Source organism: Sciurus vulgaris (genome assembly GCF_902686455.1).
Source record: "Sciurus vulgaris genome assembly, chromosome: 6".
Lineage (NCBI taxonomy): Eukaryota > Metazoa > Chordata > Mammalia > Rodentia > Sciuridae > Sciurus > Sciurus vulgaris.
This window is the reverse complement of record NC_136466.1, coordinates 79,301,322-79,315,525: the sequence shown is the minus strand read 5'-3', so window position 1 is coordinate 79,315,525 and position 14,204 is coordinate 79,301,322. Positions and strand designations below refer to the sequence as shown.

Sequence of the window (14,204 nt, the reverse complement as noted above, 5' to 3'; positions counted from 1 at the left end):
ATCATCTAAAGTCTTCAAAACAACCCTAATGAGTCATTATCATTAGTTCATTTTACCAAGGATAAGAGGACATTCAGATAGAATGTTATCTTCTCAGTTCAATATTTTTCACAGTGAATAAATCTGAACAAAGTTAAAACCTGAATCCAATCCTTATAGATTCTGAAGCACATTCCTAATTACAATGTGCTCCTAACCACAATGGATCCAAAGATTCACTAGTTGCAGTAATTCCCCTTGTAAGGTGGAGGCCTTGAGAGTCTGGGTACCATCAGTTTCCTTAGGTTTATGCTGATCTTTTAGGACAACCTACAACAAGGTGAACCAGCCCTACTCTCTTCCCCACTAGGTTGGGGCGCCTCAACATGTAGAATGAGCCTCAGAGGAAAGAATCAGTTCCTGACTCATGCACATCATTTTAGTCTTTCACAGAATAAAGTGTGTAGTTGCACTCAGCAGCCATTCACATAAAGGGATCTTTTTTTCATCAGCAAACAGCTTTCATGAGCTTTACCTCTTGTTAAAAGAGGAAATTCACATCTAGAAGGAATAATTCTGCATGCCAGTATCTACAAATGCAATGGGTAGCAGTCACTGCTGCAACACATTTTTAAGTAAATCTCTTGAAAATTTTCTTGTATGTCTCCTCTCTCCTCCTTTTCCATAATTTCATCTATTGTGCTCATGCTTCTCTACTTCTGTGAGATCACTGTGTATTTTTAACTCTACTATTGGCTGTACAGCAATAAGCCAACAATAATTGCAATACATCTCCAATAAGTTAATACAGTGGTTCACAATGCAAAATGTGTACAGTTGCCACACTTAGAAAAGTAACTGTTTCAAACAATTACTACCCTGTCTGTCCTCACAATGCATAAGTCTCAGGAGCCAGCAAACATTTGCTTGCATAGAAACATGGTCCCTGTTCCTCACTGGATTGCATGACTGCTCAAGTCAATGGTCCATATAACATATAATATTATATATTCTGTTATGGCAAGAATACATTTTACACATTTATCAAAAATTCTCAGTGACTCGTTAAGAATGTCATCTGCATTATGAAAGGATCGGTTCAGTTAGTTAAGAAGAATAAAATTCAGCCTGGTAACAAGTCCTTTGTAATCATCTTAAATACCAAAAATGAAATATACACTTTATAGTAATTTTTGATCATCCAGAAGCCACCGGAAGAATGGATATAAGGTACAGTTAAAAATATATATATTTTATTGGTACAATATAATTATACATTATAATGGGATTCATTGTTACATATTTGTATATGCACATAACATAATTTAGTCAGTTTCATTCCCCAACATATTTTAGGGACTACTGATGGCAAAAGTAACAATTTAAGCTGGGATTGGAGCTGAAAAGGGCGCCTCTAAATGCAGACAAGTGAATTTGTCTCAGCATTTACCTGATGACTTTCCATCACAATGCTAAATATGATTTTGATTATCAATTTAAAACCACTGTTAATATCTCTCCCCTTAATTAACCTGTTGGTGGAAGTGAATCATGACTTGAATGTCAGAATCAAATGAAATAAAGACAACAAGAAATGACAAATTGTCTTTTCATTTAGTTATCAACAGTGTGCCCCAACTTCCTTCTGAGATAAGAACCAAATCATCATTTTATGATATTAGTTAGCCTGAATCATAAAGGCTTTGTCCTCCTAACTAAATATTTTATTTTCAACTTTGGGTCCCTAAAAAAAAAAAAAAAAAAAAAAAAGGAACATCTAGTTCTTGAATAGTCTAGGTCCTTCGTCAGCCCCAAGTGGAAGTTCTAAACTTCCTCATACTGTCCTTTGGTTCTTCTTTGGTAGTGCAAATAGAAATCACCTAGCTTTCTTTCTCAAACTCTTTTTTCATGGCACTAACCTTACTGCCTCCTCCCCGCCCAGGCTCCTGTGTTGTGGGTATTGACAGCTAAACAGGAGGACACAGGAGCCTGCCTAAGCTCAGTCCACAGAGGAGCAGCATCCCAATCCTCTTCTGAGTTCATTGTTAGTCGCTTTCTCCTGAGGTTCCACCCCGCATTCCATTCTCATTTACGAAAGTCGAAGTACTTTTCATTTTGTAGCTGGGAAAGGAAGGGTATGGTGTATATTTAAATGTTTTAAATTGGCGTTTAGTGTATGTTGCTGGCACAGCAGAGAGCCTGCTTCCAGGGAAATATGTACTGAGGTATTTTATCAAGCAGCTCCTGAGTGAGGGTTCTTCACTTCATAAATATAGAAACAATATTACTGAAAGGAGAGAGTTTTAAGAGAAGTTAGGAAGCTGTGAGACACTTTTATCCCCCTTCATGTAATGTTTTAAAGGATTCAATAATGAAAATGTTATTACTCATCAACTTCATAGTTGATTATTACATTTTAAATGTATTTTAATCTGTCAAAGAGGTGATTGTTTTAATATTCCTTTGAAGAGAATTCCAATGTCACTTCTTTAATTACAAGGCAACCTAATGTATTACATTCTGAAATTGAAATGTAAAAGAAGGATATGATTTATGGTCAAAGATTAAGCAAATTTATCAGCTTAGGAGTCCTCCCAAATTTTAAACTAAATCTAGAATGAATAAATCTTGGCAGTGCTGACTTTCAATTCTACTGTTATTGATTTAAAGACTAATTTCAGAATATGAAGTCTCTTTTTAACCACAGGAATTTCTTATTTGTCCAGAAAGGTCTGAACAGGCCCTGTAATTGACAAGGGATTTGTTTTATAAATATGTGTTTGTAAAATGGGCAGGACAGCAGCCTCTGTTACATAGCACACATCTTCTTGTCTCCTTCTGTTCTTCCTTTCAGCACAGAATGCAAACCTTATGGTTCTTCTAACCTAAATCTGAAGATGCTCTTTTTGTTTTCCTGCAGAGGTTAAAGCATGAAATACAAATAGTAAACCTAACTTGGGATAGATGAATAGTATGCACATCACTCAGGACTGAACGAATATTTGTTTTGCTATTTTTAAACTTTTCTTCCCTCTCAAGGGCCAAAACATGCCTATCTTTGATATAGGTTGGTAATTAACTTTCACTTTCAGCTCTGAGAGTCAAGAGGCATGGACAGTTTCACTGTAAGCAGACTAGTTGTTGAGGCTAGAGGAGATAGTACCTGAAGATCAAGACACATAATCTCAAGCAGTCCAATCTGGCTCTTCAGGGCTCTAGAATACATCAATAACAACTAATGTTCTGACAGATGTGAGATTTACAACAACAACAAAAAAAAACAAAAACAAAAATCCCCCCCAAAAAATGCTTAAGGAGGCATTTCAGAGACATATCCTGCTTATTCTTTTACAGCTGAAATGCAATATGCTATGTCATATATTTTTCCATCCAATGAAGCAAAGGATACTGATGAAACATTTGCAACCCAAATCTGGGTGCTCAGTTTATCTATTAATGAAAATTTCAACAGAGTTCTTATCCACACATGTTTTGGGAATTAAAAATTCTACAGTATGAGAGTTTTGCCTTGAATTCAGGAACTGTTGGTAATAAGACATAATTTTCTTGGCCAGAATTCATTAGTGGTTTAATACACTACCTTGTCACTTTTTCTGTGTGTGTGTGTGTGTGTGTGTGTGTGTGTGTGTGTATGTGTGATGTGCGTGAACTTTCAAAGTGGTTTTAAAACCCACAATTAGTACTAATCACCCATATCAAATAAATGAATAATAATCTCAACTGGTTTTTGCCGTTGCTTTTCTACAAGTTACGTCAGACTGAATGACTTTAAAAAAATTATCTCCCAGGATAACACCTGTTTCAAATACAAGTCCCACAGAATGTTTCTCCTCCAGTGTTTTAACTCATTTGGAGTTTGTTTTATTAGTTTGACAGAAGACTTCCAAAGGAAACAAAGCATTAAATTGGCAGAGCCTAAACAAGACTTTTCTTCAGGAAGGGACTGGGAGCTTTGGGTGACAGTCTAATTGCTTCTAAGCCCCCAAAGAGGCCTGGGGCAGCGAGTGAGTGTGTGTCAACATCAACAGCCAAGACAGCCAAAGAATCGAGCAGGCAGAGTTCTCACAGACCGGGTGCATCGCAGGGCACACCAAATAGGTTTCAAATGGGGATTTAAAACAAAATAAAGAATTAACATCTGGCAATCAGTATAGTCCTAACAGAAGTCACTCCCACAATGCAAAACAAGCTCCTTCACCACTTCAGCTAGTCAGGAGCTCCCAGAAAAAGATGCATATGATACTCTAAGTTATCTAGAGTTTTCCATCCCCTCAAGCACATGGCACAGAACACCTGCCACATAAATAGATCCAGTGAAAGCAGATGCAGACAATCGTGGAACAGGTTATCCAGCCACTGTCCTGAGAGAACAGGATTGAACAAACCGATTCTGTTCAGGGGATGTGGGAGTCAAACAAACAAATAAGCCACCTGCCAGAATGATTACTTCCATGTAGCCCTTTTGCCTCCTGGTGGGATGGTGTTACCCAGACGAATTTCAGGCCATTCTTAGTTTCAAAAATAATGACAAAAGAGCAATAATAAATCTTCACTGTATTAACCAACTCAAGAAGATGTTTTTGAAAAATAATGATTTAATAGTTCTTAAGGACTTTATGCCAACAGTGAAATAAATATTTTTAAGCACTAAAGATAACTTACTGGAATCATTACTAAGTCTCAGATTTGGTCCCGATTTTCCGATAATTGGGATAACCAAGAACTATTTCTCATGGAATTCATTCGTATTAATTTTTTTTAAAGAAAACATAACAAAAGAAAGGAAATAGATATACTTTATGGTTTTTAAAAAATGTCTGCCTTTCTGTAGGCAACGGGAAACATGTATTTGGCAATGTTAGAGTGCGATAAGAGTATTAATAATGTTTCATAGAAAGCGTTAGAATGTAAAGCAGGATGTTGCTGCTTTTATGCAGGTTGGCAGTAAGAACTAGTTACTTTCATTTGGACCCTTGTGAGCAGTTGGCAACAAACATGGGGCCAGGAATGGGGGTAAAAAGACAGAGAAAAGAGATATGGAATAACTAGAAATTAGGTGCTGTTTGTATTCATAAAAAGTATTGAATTCATCCAACATACATGTGTAAATTTAGAAGAAAACTGGGACTGGCAGGCAGATCTCTCTCGCCTACAGCTCCCCTTGAAGACAGTGCTGGTGTTTACTTGTCTCATGATCCCATAGCACAATAACTGCACCTAGTGGTGATTTCATAGATGTCCAAATTGTTGGGAAAGGATATTAGGAACAAGGCTTAACAACAGGAAAACTGTGCAAAGTGTCCAATAAACATCTGTAGTCTGGGTCCCAGCATTAAATCTTGAGAGGAGTTAAATAACATGATAAACAAAGGTCAAGATCAGGAAACAAAATAATGGAAGACTGCAAAAAGGAAAATGATAATCAGGACTGTTGTTCAAGCAATGCTAGAAAATTATGCCTAGCCGAGTAGACAACTTAAGCACCTAAGGCAGAATGAAAGTTTCTCTCTTGTCATTAAGTCCTCTATTCAATTACCATTTATCGGGGTAATTAAACACTGGAAAGTGATGCCAGGCTAATTGTTAGATTATGATAATTACATGTCTTTGCTATGCTACAGCTGATCAAAATAAGATGTGGTCCCGTGCACTTAGCTAAAGCTGCTCTGTAATCGTCAGAATTTCGTAGAGCGCTAGGCCATTTATTACTAATTCATTACAAATCAGGCAGAGAGGCTTATTATTTGTAATGCCCCCCCCCCAAAAAAAAACAGTCTCCTGGAACAAGACTCCCAAAAGGTTAAGCACAGACTGCTGCCTCTCATTGGCCCATTTCCATCCCAATTACACAGCTGAGCAGCATTAGGTGCCTCTATTTGAGAGGGTTCATCAGACTGCTTCACAAAATCCTGCAACCGCCTATCACATTGGCAGGAACACCCAAGACTCTCTTTCAGACTCTGCCAACCACTGCTCTGCTCTGAGTTGTGTCCCGGCAACCATGAGTTGGCAATCCGGAGATCTTTGCGGCTCCCTTCTGCTCAGGTCAGGCCCAGACCAGGCTGGGATATGCCCAGGGGTTTGCTCTAGTTAGCGGGCGTTGTGTGGAATACAGAGGGTACTCCTCCCCCCAGACATCCAGTCTCTGTTCCTCCAGTCAAGGTCAGGAGAAGAAACCAACTTTCTCAGGAACCAGCCAGCATCACTGCAAAGCTACCAATAGCAATTCCAATCTTTGTAGAGAAAGACTAGAATGACTCCATTGTCCTGGAGCTTCACCAGGCCACAGTCCCTGGCACATATGAGGGTTAGAAACCTTTCTTTCCATCCCTCTGCTACATATTCCAGGACAGTGTTAGTGGGTGGGAAGGTAATTAACATCCTTCCTTTGGCTTTATCCGGGGACTTCTTAAGCTTTCCTCTGCAACCATCATCATCAGAATTTGTTATAGGAGCAGGAAGCACAGAGCATCAGATCAAAAGTTTAGTAACTTACCACAAAGTTCATGTCACAGTATGTTCTCTATTTTCTCTTCCTCGTGTTTATGCAGTATGACAGACAGAATGTTTGCATCCCCCACAAAAGTCACATGCTGAAGCCCAACTCCCTGTATGACTATATTTAGAGATAAAGTCTTTAAGGTTAAAAGAGGGCATAAGGACAGAACCCTGATCCGATTGGATTAGTGTCCTTTTAAGGAGAGATGCCAGAAAGCTGCTGTCTGCTCGTTGTACAAGGACCAAGTGAGAAGGTAGCCATCTGCAAGCTGGGAGGAGAGCCCTCACCAGGCACCAGCTTCTGCTTGATTTGATCTGGAACATAAAGCTTCCAGAATTTTGAGAAAGTAAATTTCTGTTAGTTAAGCCACACAGTCTATGGTAGTTTGTTATAGCAGCCTGAGCAGACTAATGTTGGCAGTTTAAAATTAAATTAATGGTACGGGGGGGGAGGGGGGCTTGAATTACAATACTGCCAGTGACTATAGATATAAAATATCAATGAAAAATAAATACGTAAAAATGGCCAGAAAGGAAGAAAATAAGAAGGAAAGGGAAAAAGCAGAGCCAAGTCACTCACATAATATCTACACATGGGAGGCGCTATCCATTTGCTGTTCTGAGCAAATGGCTGGTCTGAGGGGAGAAGACACATTATTTTCCTAAGTAGGGATAGTTTCACCTCTGAAATTAACTCATGGCACTGCAAAAACGACTGTATTATCACCTGGCAACTGTGTTATCTCACTGCTTCAGCAAGGCTTTCGCCCAAAGATAGAATGAAGGGTGTTAGAGAAAAGTCACATACTCCATTTTACCCTTCCTTGACCCTGGAAATTAAAACAGAATATGCCACCACCCTTTAAAAAATCATAGAAAGTGTGTTCTAGGAACAAAACAAACCACAGGATACCTTTGTTAACACCAGAACATTTGAAACTGCCATTTTATGCACACATTTACTGGTGGCCTGTGGCTTAAGACTGGGGAGCTGGGGAGCTGAGAACTGCAGTTCATCACATAAAAATGGTTTTGCACTACTTAGTATTATTATTTCCTCCCCACACTCATTAAAAGGATATTCATTCATACAGCTGGATCCTCTATTTACTTTTATAGCCTGGACCACAGAAAGATATATGCAAGAATAATGCAATCATAAAAAATAAGAAACTAATTGCTCTGTCCCAAGGAAACATAAGGGGGAGAAAGAAATAAACAATTCACCATTTATTTCTTAGAAATAAATCCAAGCACTTTAGGGGATTCTCAAGTGCTATAATATCTCTACCTACTTAAATGCTTGTCTGTCTCAATGACAAAGAATATAGTTGCTGTTTTTCTCCTTCCACTTTCGTCTTAATAAACTCTACTTTCAAAATGTCTACCTTGGAAAGAACTGTAGTTCAAAGCAAATGTGCATGACCCTCCTCTTGAACTTTCAGAATTTTTGGTATTGCAACAAGGTCTGAACAAGCCACTTGTGTGGACCATGAGGTTTCAGAGGGATGGTTAATGCCAAGCACAAAGATGATGAAATAAGAGGGTGATAATGGGCACTCCACGCCGGGTGACAAGTCAGCACTGTGAGCTTTGAGAAGACAGGGTCACAACTGGCTTTCTTCAACACTCAGCAGTACAATCCCAGATCCCAAAGTTTCACGATGTGCGCATTAACATTTTATTGCTATTCAAACTGTTCTTTCTGTTCAGAAAGAAAAAGAGAACGTGAGCTATTGCTGGTCACAAACTCGGCATTGATGAGCTGGGTCAAAAAACAACAAAGGAGTTTATGAAACCTGTGGGAGATATTAAATCAGCCTGGGATTTAGCACAGAATCTGTGCTAAATCTGTATCCAATGTGAGGGAAAATGTGGCTGTATCTCATCACTCAATTTATTTACAGAAAAGGGCAATTTCATTTGTTGATGTTTTAATCCAACATCTGGGTACCTACCTTGTGGATGCCAAATATTTAATTAAAGTCATAACCCATTTTGTATGCTAAAAGTAACTTGCATATTTTGTCCATTCCACAAATATAAAGCATGCCTTTCAACCCTATCTCTGGGAAGTAAGATGTGGGCACAGAGGGAATGCACTTGGGTATGCTCTCAGATTTTCTAACTTAGGACAATTGTAACTGAGAAGAGACCCACAACAGACAAGACCAAAGACCCACCCCAAGGTTAAAGAATCCAGTCCTTAACTTAAAGGCCTAAGTCATGGCCACTAAGTGCTGGTTTCTTTGGTTTTATAAACATGATTAGGGAAAGTAACATGTGGCATGCACTGACCAGGTAGACAGCCTATAAACACAGTGTACATGGTTGATAAAGAAGAGCACCCACTCTTGGTACTATGGAGCCTTCTCTGAAGCATGCACTGACACCCATGGCTGGAGGAAGGGAGAAAGGTGCTCTAGCTGCAGAGATACCTTTTCTTCTGTTCACAAAGGAAGTTGGAGATGTTTGCCACCATATAATTGGAACATGATCTGTAACTTAAAATATACCTCAACTTAGGGTTTTGAATTCTAAGTTAACAACTTATTCCAACACACTAAAGGAAGTGAACTGAAACTTAGAAGTTATAGGAAGTGATTTTTTTTTGTTTGTTTTCTTTTAGTGTAAATATGAGTTTCTGGCATAAAAGCAGAAGAAATATACTTACATATGCATAGAACTTCCTGGTAGAGCATTAAATTTAGTTTTGTTTATTTTTAAAATGAAGGTGGTAGCTTTGAGATATAATAAATATCTCTAAATATGTCAGAGATGTTTGGAAGTACATGGAAACATGAAATACTGCTATTCTTTGACAATTAGGACATTTACAAATTCATATCACACATGAGAAAATTGTGTTGGTTCTAATGACTAGAGAAATTTATAGGACAACTCAAAATTCAACACATCACTCCTGTTTTTCTTAATGGTAAATTGCAACCCAGAATCTTCAAGCATTAACTGATTAAAATGGAATTCTCAGCACTATATTTATAGCTCAGTGTTTATGTATGCTATCGAATCTATGGATTCCTCTAACATGCCACTTTCAATATGTAGTATTGACTGAACAGTCACAACCAAGTTACCAGAGTTAAGAGCAACAAAATTCCAACTCAACACTTCTTTAGAACACTTCTTTATTTGTCTTTGTATTCCCAGATGCTACTCATGTTTACTAGTCCTAACTTACAGTAATTAAAAACGCATATAGCATGCATGACATAAGTTGGTAAAGAGAGGGCCTGCTTATTTTCCCTTGATACTCAACAATAATTAAATTGAGAACCCTACTTCTGTATCAAGACTATAGAGAGATATAATAGTAGAAGAAATTGTGAGACATCATTTTATCCAGCTGTTTGCTTTTGGAACTGTTAATTATCTAGTCTCTTTTTTTGAAAATCTCCAGCGAGAATTTCAGTCTTAAATAGTAGCTCTTCCCAGGACCTACAGATATCATTCAAAATTCAATTCATAAAGAAATTCTCTTTTCAAGGGCATCCAGGTTTCCACTGTGCTTCTGAGTATCCCACTCACCCCTACCCAATAAGATTTGAGAGAAAAGTGGAGGGAATTTAGCTCATGTTTTCCTAGGAAAGTCAAGCTGATGGTATTATTGACTGTCTACTGCATTAGCAATTTCCAACCGAATTACAAACAGTTTCCTTACATTATATTGCTATTGTTCAATACCATTTTCATTGTCCTAATGAAACAAAGCTATGTAACATAACCATAAAGTACTGATTACAGTTAACAGTAATGGAATAAAGCTAAGGAAAGATCTATTTTTAAAATATGTGAAGAAAAAGATATGAAATGCTGATACTTAGCAGACACTGGATTTTTCTTTCGTTTTTCTCTTTTTGGCTTTCTGGATTGGGATCAAAGCAACACTGACAAATTAATTCACTCTCTTCCAACAATACAGATGGTATTTCCCCTAAGATAGAATTTCTAGGAGATTTCCCAAAGAGTAAAAGTTCCCCAGGTTCTAAAAAAAAAAATCCCTGAATTTTACAAGTGTCTTTAAAAGTATCTACTTAAAACCAGAGTATTCTCCTAATCCCAGGAAAGAGGATTGCATACCCCAAATTTTCCCTGGGGTACAGGTTTCTCCCTGCCTGTAGGTGAGCTCTTTGGAGAAGTGCCATCATGAAACCATTAGTGCACTACTTATTGCCCTATATTAAATCAACCAGCAACACAAATGATCAGGTTGCTGCGCTGGTCTGGAGTCTGCCCAAGTGAGATGGCAAATCCATGGCTGAGGTTTCTGCCTTTTAGCAAAGGCAATGGAGATTATTTGGCAGCTCCTTATGTACCCATCTCCTTTCCCATAAATAGAAGCAGCAAACAAAGAGTTGGAAGCAATAGGCAAAAAGAGAAGATTCCTGGTTCTCCCTAGATACATTACGGGTAGAAGCCATAGTGCCAGGCACTTGTGATATTCTTGCTAGAGCTATTGTATTCCCAACCCAAAATAACAGAGTATAATTGGAATAATGGAAAACAGAGCACATTGCAATCACTCCCCAAGCATTTCTTGAATTGAGCTGGTGACAGTTAATGAAACTACTGCACAGTGCTGTAGTGGCAGATGATCTGTGACTGCCCTGGTTCTAGATACTTACACATTTAACATCTGAAAAATCCTCCCTGCTATTTCCTCAGAGGATATGGTCTCAATGTAGAGTATGCTGGCAATGTCTGAATGTCAAGATCAGAGAGTAGCTTCTCCAAGACAAACACTGGTCTCAGAACAAACCCTCTGGGGATCTTTGTAAGTGTTCATATTTCTATGAGAAACACTGAGGATACCATCATCCACGTGGACACAACATTCTAGCTACACATTGATCTGATGACTGTGGCTCAACACAGTCTCCTCAATGCTCAATTTACTACCATTTTCTCACTTTTGCACCCCAGAAAAAAAGCTAAAAATAAATCATGGTGCTATCTGTCAGACCTTTTTCAATAATGCCTATTACTTGAAAGAGAACACACATTTATCTCTTCCTATTAGAGTGCTAATTTATGCAAGTTCATTTGCCTTTTGTGTCTATTGATTGGATTCTTGTTGTCTCATCCTCTGTACTCCATTAGAATCCTTGCTGACTTAACAATAATGCAAAACCAGACAAAATTTGTACAGCTTTTCTATGCTTTTGCATCTACAGCTTATTTAAAAGTTTGCATAAGCAAGACAGTATAAGCAGAAATTATGGGCTACATGAGAAAGCATTTCACTTCATCACATCAGAAAGAATCTGAGAGAAGATGAGAACGTTTAATGGTTGAACTTCTCTTTTCAGTTTTAAATAGTCATGTCTGAACATTTCAAAAGAATCCTGTGCTTCAGGCATGCTGAAATTAAAATAGAAGCACAATCTGAGTTTACAGATTACAAAACCAGTAAGCACAGCTGCTAAATGCAGGACAGGAATGGCCCTCCTTTCCCAAATCCATTTGTGTAAGACAAACATAGAAACAAAATTTCTTTTACTGTGAAAACTGGAAGAAAACAAAGTTCAACCCCAGAAGAACATTTTTCAGATATTATTTGTATTTATTTGCTCTTGATTCATTGGGAATCTACCTACCTACCTACCTAACGGTAGATAAACTCTGGTATCTATCTATATATCTAGTATCTATGTAGATAGAGATATGGATATGGATATATCCTAACATATTTTTCAATATTAATTAGTCTCAATGCTTTCTCTTTAGGAGTTCAAATAAATCTAATTTTACTCTTAGTAATGATTATGAAATAATTTATTAAATATAAAGTGATAGAAAAACTGTTGATAATAGGACGAGAGTACAAAGGTTGCACTTTGAAATGTGATTTTTAAACTCCAAAGAATATTTTAATCTAGTTTGTACAGAGCCCACATGTGCTTTTTTGAAGAGCTAAAAACTATTTCTTCTTGCTTTAACTTCACTAATTTATCCATGTCCAAAAAAGAAAGAGGGGCAATGTGAAAATACAGTAGGAATCTGGTATCAACCTCCTCCAGGTGATTTCTCGAAGCCGGGATTCCACAATGAGAAATCACAAGATGCTCATGAGCCCATGAAAAGGGAGGCAGTTTTGGCTTATTGAGCATTCTGGAATTGCTCTGAGCAGTGATGTCTGACAGAGGCAGAGGGACTCCTGGCAGGTGTGGAGGTCAGCCACCCAGACCTCTCTAAGGATGGTTGCAAGTAGCACAAGATGTCCAGGAACTCTAAGAGGCATCCTCTGAACCACTTGGGGGGTGTCAATAATAAAAAGTGGAAATCAGAGTGGAAAGGAAATTTCATCTTTAATCCTTCTCATGACACCTGGCTTTTTCAGCACATATGGTATGCAAAGTTTGCTAATGTCTGGAGGTCATCAAGGAAAGCAGAGTTGATTAAAGATGTTTCAACTTTATAGACTTCTATCTGATAATGGAGAAGAAATAACTATCTTATTGATTGTGGTAGGCAGTACAAAGAAAAGGGGTCCATAGAAAGGGATATGCAGCCATCTGCCTACCTTCTAACCTGGATTCCGCTCCTAATTGTGTAATATTGGCATATATGCTACCTCTCTGAACCTCAGTTTTCTCATCTGTAACATCACAATAATAATAATGCCTCATTCCTAGGACTTCCTTTAGGATTAATAATAAATGAACAGATGATATACAATTAGATTATTTACATAACTGAAAAACTGACCACTAAAAGCAAAGAAATTTTAATCCTTTGAAAAATATCTTGAAATTCTCAAAGAGCTTTAGAAACAAAAAAGTCCACAGTACTTGTGACATAGTTTGAGTAGATATACAGAGGAGGGGTGTACCATTGCCTATGTCGTATGATTTCTGGGACACAAAGGCCATTTTTAACAGAAATACTTTCTCAAAAGTGAGCAGTCTTTAAATATGTGTAAAGTGTTATTCTCTTTGGGAGGGAAATTGTACTTGCCAGCTAATGCATTAACATATTTTCATTTCTCTGACCCATTAATTCCTGTCACCTAGCAGAATTAAAAGCCCTAAGAGACTACTGAACATGGTGGGTAGATTTTGATGAGAAAGAATCCTGGGAAAAAAGACACTGGACAGAATGATGGAGGTGCAGGGTGAGACAGAGGATCACTGAGCCTTCTCAGTTCTACTGATGTTGGTTTAACAGACTGTCTTCACGATTGGATTAGATTAAATGTTTCCCTACAGGAAGAGCTGTTTTAACTTAAGCTTTAAAATTACACTTCACTTGAGCAATATGATATTTGATTGACCTTTCATCCTTTCTTAATTTGATTGACTTTTCACATATTTACATCCTGTCTTTCTTCATTTATTAATTAATTCACTCAAGACAAGTATATTGATCACTTCCTGTGGCTCAGACACTGTATCTGAAGGTGAAGAAACAAAAATGAACCAAGACATAGTCCTGCCCTAGAGGAACTGACAATCTAGGACTGTGCAGGTAGGGGAATCACACAAATGAATTCTGCCATAAAACGTGATAAATATTGTAAGAGAAATTTGTCTTAAATACTGTGGAAAATAGGTAACAGCAACAAACTTTGAAAGAGTTCTGGATGACTTCACAGAAGAACCACATCTTAGAGGATGGACAGAATCATCTGAGGAGATGGGGAGGAGTGGGCTTCTGGGCAAGGTTACATGTTCAGAAGCTTGAAG

General features: G+C 37.8%; 1 protein-coding gene across 6 annotated transcripts in view; it reads right to left on the bottom strand.

The window, feature by feature from the left end:
* Nucleotides 1-14,204, bottom strand: part of EFNA5 (ephrin A5) — a 277,313-nt gene that overhangs the window by 52,533 nt on the left and 210,576 nt on the right. The window contains exon 1 of one of the 6 annotated variants that reach the window (XM_079144822.1): nt 7,079-9,104. The exons of 4 other annotated variants lie outside the window; for them this stretch is intronic. The gene's annotated coding sequence lies outside the window, so the exon portion shown is untranslated. Of the gene's footprint in view, nt 1-6,496; nt 6,860-7,078; nt 9,105-14,204 lie in introns of those variants that run through there. One more of the 6 variants, XM_079144823.1, reaches the window with a different exon arrangement.